Source organism: Gordionus sp. m RMFG-2023, chromosome 4 (genome assembly GCF_954871325.1).
Source record: "Gordionus sp. m RMFG-2023 chromosome 4, tfGorSpeb1-WG-v2, whole genome shotgun sequence".
NCBI classification, from domain to species: domain Eukaryota; kingdom Metazoa; phylum Nematomorpha; class Gordioida; order Chordodea; family Parachordodidae; genus Gordionus; species Gordionus sp. m RMFG-2023.
In genome coordinates, this window is record NC_088778.1 from 15,372,497 (window position 1) to 15,379,832 (window position 7,336).

Below are 7,336 nucleotides of genomic sequence, written 5' to 3' on the forward strand. Positions count from 1 at the left end.
TAATTTTTTATTTTATTGGATTCCCAGTATTCTATCAAAATCATCCTTTTTGTAAGTTTTGCTATGTTTTTCTTTTTTATTCTTGGACTTTAAACACATTTCTAATTTATCATATTCTTATCCTTTTTCATAAGGTTTATCCGAATTACTTATTATATCTAAATCTTCATTTTTAAAATTTTTAATATTTTCTCATGTCGCCAATAAATGATTTATAGCTATATTATTTTCCTCTTCGTTCAAAAGAGATTTAAACTAAGATCTAGATATAAGGCAGAACAAAGTAAGTCATTAGCATTTTTCCCTTTTGTTGAGAGCTGAAATCAAGTGATCAGGAAATACACTTTGAAGCTTTAATTTACATTTGGTCCATTGACCTACAAAGTCATTTGGAAAAATGGTCTCTTTTTGGAACATTAAGCTCGCTTCCTTTAACGGCTCTAGTGAGGCCACCATTTTTATACAGTTTTCCACTTCATCGGAGAAAAAATTTCAGGGTGTACCATTTGTAAAGATTTAGAAAATAAAAAGAACTTAATATATGCACCTGGTTGGACTAAAAAAATTTATTTTTTAATTATAAATAAGAAATTTATATTCAGACCTTTCCGGAATACACGTTCCGGTTCCGTTTCATAAATTTACTCAAAGTTTCATTCCATATATTTTTTAAAATCTAAGTTTAAAAAAAATGGAAATTTTTTATTTATGAAGAAGACAGTGGGGGGGGGGCAGGGCACATATATATTTTGTGGGACATGTTTTAGCATATCATTTTCTATGCATATTCATTTTTTCATATAAAAACAACAAATATAATATTAATATACAATTATAATTCATTACATATTTAATCACATTTATTTAAAAAATGGATTAGAATCGCAACAAGATCCATATGCCAATAAATGACAATCTCGGCATTGGAACCAATCTTCATTCTGATAGTGTACCTGATAATTTTTGCCGCATACTAAGCAACACTATTTTTTTCTATATTCATATTTAAGCTTTTATTTACTTTTCTATTTTTGGCTTATGGTGTTTTCCCGATTAGTGGCCTTAGCTCTGGCCATTTTTTATATGGAGATAACGAAAATAGATGATGTAATTTGATTACGAGTGGGTTTTTTTTAAATATTATGGGATGGGAAATAATAGAGTAAAATACATTTTCATCTGAAAGATAAATTTGGACTTGGGCTAACATTGAAAGATGGTTGCGAAGTAATTTCAGATACATTTAGTTGAATCTCATTAGGATCTTTATTATTATTAAAATATAATGGATTTCATCATTAAAAATCAAAGTATTTAGAGGCCAAATACTCAAGGATTGAAAACCCTTCTGAATATTTAAAGCCGAGGTGACTTTTGCAAGAATCTCTTTTACCACTTCAGGGATATCATAAATAGTAAAACTTTGCCCTGGGTGCATCCTCATCCATGCAACCAAGGCACTATTGTAATTAAGAGGTCCAAAAGCGGTTCTATCAAATGGTTGGAGTTTATGGGTGCAATGGGAAGGGAGAATCACTTAAATAATGTCACTGTCAGAGCACAGCTCAATGATTTCAATACATTGATGAGATGTATGATTATGTAGAATAAGTAAAACTTTTTTTCAGGACTGGACTTAGCATATTCTATAATATGTTTTAAAAAATGTATAAAATCTTCAACCAGAACCATTGAACACGCCAATGCGTCATACAGGGCCATCTCTTAAATAATGATCATGGATTTTTTTCTGGGATATATAAACATAGGTGGAATAGAATTTCCTAAGGCATTAACAGCAATTGCCAAGGTAATATTTTAAAATTCTATACATACATGGCAGCATCATTTTATTTAAATATATATCATACAGATACATACATAATTAAATCTTTAATGTATAGGTAAGAACCTAAATATGATTTAATACATGACATAATAGAATGTTAAATCAATGTATAAATCATTTTAAAATTTATATATATATATATATATATATACATGGCAACATCATTTTAAAATTACTAAACATACATGGCAGCATTATTTTATTTAAATATATATCATACACACATAATTACATATCATTCTAATGCCTAAGTTAAATTTTTACTTTAAAGTATTTTAATATTGATAAAGATGTTTTATTAGCATATAATGTATTTAATAATTAAAAAAATTTATATTTCGAGTTTATTATTATTTAACAGACGAAATACCATGGCACAATTTTAAAGATTATACCAAAATTCATTTTACAGAGAATTTATATAATAATAAAGAATTAATATAATTGATTATGGAATTATCCTGATAATGATCTTGACCTTTAATTAAATATTCTGTTAATTTAGCTTCTAGAAATGGAGTAAATATTGATCTGTGAACATATCGCTCTTAAAAATCTTCATTTGAAAAATTTATACCTCTTAATGGTTTCATATATTAAAAATTCGTATTAAAAGCTATAGCTGTCATAGGAACCTTATCTTTCATCATTTGAAGAATGATTGCCTTTTGTTATCATTATTTTCTTGTTTGTTTTTCTGACATATTGTTCGAACCATTTTGCAAAATCAGAACAAGTAATTTAATGAATGTATGTTAAAAGATAAGATGCACCCCGTACCTTCCTCAGGTCCTCAGGATCATTTAAAAATTAAATTTAGAATTTTAAATTAACATAATGATTGTCAATATTTTTATATATCATAAAATGAAATTTTTTTTATCATTTAGATTTAATATTAAGTCTGAACAACTTTTATAAAAAAGTTATTAGTGAAAATGTAAAATTTTATAAAGTTACTTTTTAAAATTAAAATTTGCATTTAAAATTTTTCATGAGCAATTTTATCGGAAACATTTTTAGACCTACTTAAGCACCTTATTAGAATACATCAAATCTCAAAGTATATTAATTTTTAAAATATTAGAGAAGAAAATACCTACCCCGGGAATACACTATCTCCGGTCTCCCCTACATATATAGTATATTTATATATAATGTAGAAAAATCAATATAATATTCATATCATGTAGAAGGCAAATATGACAACACAACTGTAATAAATTAATAAATGATTATTTATAGATATTGTATATTAAAATAGAATCGAACATTCGAAAAACAATAAATATAAATTTGATGTTAAAAATAAATTGAAATATAAATTAGTAGTCGTATTGTTTATAAATTAGTAGTCGTATTGTTTATAAATTAGTAGTTGGTATTACTACAATGGCGACGATAAATGGAGAAAATAATTCCTTAAATGGAGATAATAATTCTTTAAATGGAGAAAATAATTTTTTAAATGGAGATTCAAAAAAAAAATAGCGGATTTATCTACGATTAAATTTGATAAATTCGAGTTGGACACTTCTATCCACAGATATTTTTCTCAATGGGAAGCCAGTTTTCGGTTAAAAAACGTAAGCCCATCTGAATGTCAATATAAAGATATATTTTTAACATTTTTTGGCAATAAGAATATTGAGTTGGTGGACCGTTTTTGTTATCCTGATTCGATCGAAACTTTATCTTTTAAGGAAATTAAGTCAATATGTTTTAAACTATTTAAACCGACGTCAACAGCTTTTGCTTCTAGATTTGATTTCGTTAGATTACGGAGAACAACTGAAACCATAACTGAATTTGCAGATAAAATTAGAACAATTGGCAAGCGTTGTCATTATCTTAATGATATTGACGAGCGTTTACGTGATCAGTTTATGGTTGGCATGGAAATACCGGGATTGGAAAGAGATCTTAGAGCTCTATATCCCGACGGTCTTGATAGAGATAATAATGTACTGACTTTTCAATTTATTCTTGATCTGGCATTAGCTTCTGAGCGAGCAGATAAAGAAATGGCAAATAAAAATATGCCTGTTGTTAATAAGATAAATGATAATAACAAAAGAAATGATAATGATAATAATTATAAACATCCAATTAAAACGACGACTACATTTGATAAAGGCTATAATAAAGTCAAGTATAATAATACATTTGATAAAGAGAATAATAAATACAAATATAATAATGATAAAGATTATAATAAACTTAAATGTTATAAATGTGGTTTTATTCATAACCGAGAAGTGAGATGTCCAGCTACAAATGCGGCATGTAATAAATGTAAAAAAATTGGTCATTTTGCAGTTTGCTGTAAATCAAAGAATTTAAATTATATAAGAGTGTCATCAAGTGATTCTATTTATAATATTTGGAAGATTCAACAAAATCGAGAGAATCGAGCAAAACTAACTGCAGAGATAAATGGGTTAGATGTTGAATTTGATTTTGTCACTGGTGCACAAGCGTTGATAGGAATTGATATATGGACAAGTATTGGGCGACCAAAAATTAGGCCAACCAGTCCATTGACTGCATATGGTGATCATCCGTTAGACGTCAAGGGCGAGACCCAAGTCAATGTTAGGATTGGATCACAGACAAGGACTCTACCAGTGGTAATAATGAATACAACTGGGGTGCCTCTTTTCGGATTACCATGGATTATAGCATTCAATTTAGAAATGCCTCGTCAGGTTATGATTAAACAAGTACGCAATTTGGTCAACAATATTGAAAAAGAAAAATGTTGCATAACACTAGATTCTAGAATTCGAGATTTGATTAATAAACACCAAGAAATTTCGGAAGAGAATCAAGATTCTAAACATGCTTTGGATATTCGAAGTATTAATTTGGATGATATGCAATTGTCAGAAAATATTCTGCGAAAAGAGTCGAAGCAAGATTTAATATTAAAAAAAGTAGCAATACATATTCAGCAAAGTTGGCGAAACTTTGATCGTCATAAAGATAAAGAAATAGTTAATTTTTATAATCGACGGGAAGAGCTTTCTGTCAATAGTAATATTATAGAATGGAATGGGAGATTGGTTATTCCTAATAAATTAAGAAATGCAGTGTTAGGAATGATTCACTGGGGACATCCTGGGGAAAATGTAATGAAATCTATTTTTAGATTGTATTGTTGGTGGCCCAGATGTGATGTTGATATAGAAAATTTTATCAAAATATGTTCTGGATGCCAGAAAAATAGACCATGGTTAGAAGTTGATCTAATGCAGAATACCTCTGCTGATGCTATGATAAAACGACTAAATAAATGGTTTGCTAGGTTTGGAATACCCAAGTACAGTGTGTCAGACAAAGGACCATAATTCTTATCAGGGGAATTCCGTAGGTATTGTGATTTAAATAACATACGTCATATACGTTCGGCACCCTATCATCCAAAAACTAATGGATTAGCTGAACGTACAGTACGAACTTTGAAAGGTCGGTATTATGCAACGAGAGATTCAATTAGCGATCCCGAAGAAGCTATGACACAGGTTTTAACAATCTACCGATTGGGAGAGCATAGTTCCACAGGGAGATCTCCTGCTAAAATTATGTTTGGGAAGCAATTGAAAACAAGTCTGGATTGGATCCGACCAAATGCCGAACACGAAATAGTAAGGGCCAATGATAAACAAAGCCTTCATCATGATTTACATTCAAAGGAAAGAGAATTTGAAATCTCACAACCTATATGGTTAAATAATGAAAATACCAATGGTTGGAGAGAGGGAGTAATTAAAGAAAGAATAGGACTTTATTCTTATACTGTTGAATCTTCCGGGAAAACATTACGGAAGCATGCAGATCAGTTAAGAAATCGTTTAGTTATCCCAAATCATGAAAGTTCTTTGGAAGTTACAGAAATGGTTGTGCCAGTGAATGAAGCAAATACAAACACAAATACCACATTACGTTACTCATCAAGAAACCGTAAACCTACAAAGAGGTTTATTGAAGAAATCTAACTTTAAATTGTTTGAAGGAAATGTAATAAATTAATAAATCATTATTTATAGATATTGTATATTAAAATAGAATCGAACATTCGAAAAACAATAAATATAAATTTGATGTTAAAAATAAATTGAAATATAAATTAGTAGTCGTATTGTTTATAAATTAGTAGTTGGTATTACTACAACAACAACCAATTTTTTAAACACAAAGTTTTTCGGATTGTATCCTCTTTTAACGACATTCTATATTTGGTAACAATATGCGCTCCAACAGAAAAGAGTCGCTCATGGGGTTGAAGATCCTGTATTGATAATATATCTCTCGTTTAGATAAACGGGAAAACGATCTCCGTGTAGTTTCCACCATTCTAGTGGGTTTTTATTCGACTTGATTCACGCTTCGTTTAAATATGTTCAACTTCAGAAATTGGCAAGACATTTTGTTTAAAAATTACGTCGATATTTGATTGCATTAATGGTTGACTGATTGATACATCATATTTTATTTTATAATCATCGAACATTTTCTTAAAATTCATTACAAATATACGAAAAACATATAGTGATTTTTATACATCACATTCGCATCATCCTTCATAGTCGTAACAAATATATCGTGCTCACCATGATCAGCAATTTCTTTTTAAGTATACGAATGGTATAACATATTAATTGATGTATTTTCTCCACTAATTTCTTTTATAATCGCTGAATTGCTAATAAAACAAACTGGAAATTTTTTAAAAATTAAGACGCCATTTTATCGAATCGTATCGGCAAATTTAATATCAGCCGATAACCGAAATTTTAAAAAAAGATGAATAATCGACCCGATCCGATGAAAATATCTGTACTTCTCTATAAATTTGGCATACAAAAAAGTTTGAATAATTCTATTATTCGTATTCGAATAAAATAATTGTGCTATTTCATATTTGTACGAATAGAATTATTTCGTATTCATAGGAATTATAAATTATTAAATTTATGAAGTTTATAAAAAGTAGAATGTATTTTGCAAAAAAATTATGAATAGATATTTAAAATGTTCTGCCAAAATTTAACTAATTGTCGTGAGTGAATCAAAATTTGCAGAAAAAAACAATCAAAATAAAATCTGAATATTTCATAACATTATCCAGATATAACTTGGCCAAAAACTTACCCGATGTTTAGAATTGCTTATAAAAATATTTATCTACATTTGTGTTTGATAAACTTACTATATATCTTACACTTTGAAATAATCAAATAATTATGCATATTCATTCAATATGTTTTACTTTGTCCATTCTTTTTAATCTTTATAATAAATCAAAGTTCGCCAAATGAAATTATTAAAAACATGCAGAAGGAAATAAAGTTTAGAAATTTTATCCACTAGGAAAATAAATTTCTTCTAATTTTTATATTTATTTACGAATACGAATGAAAAATAAAATATTTACGAAAAATTCCCATTATAAATAATAATACAAATTAAATAAAGAGTATTTCG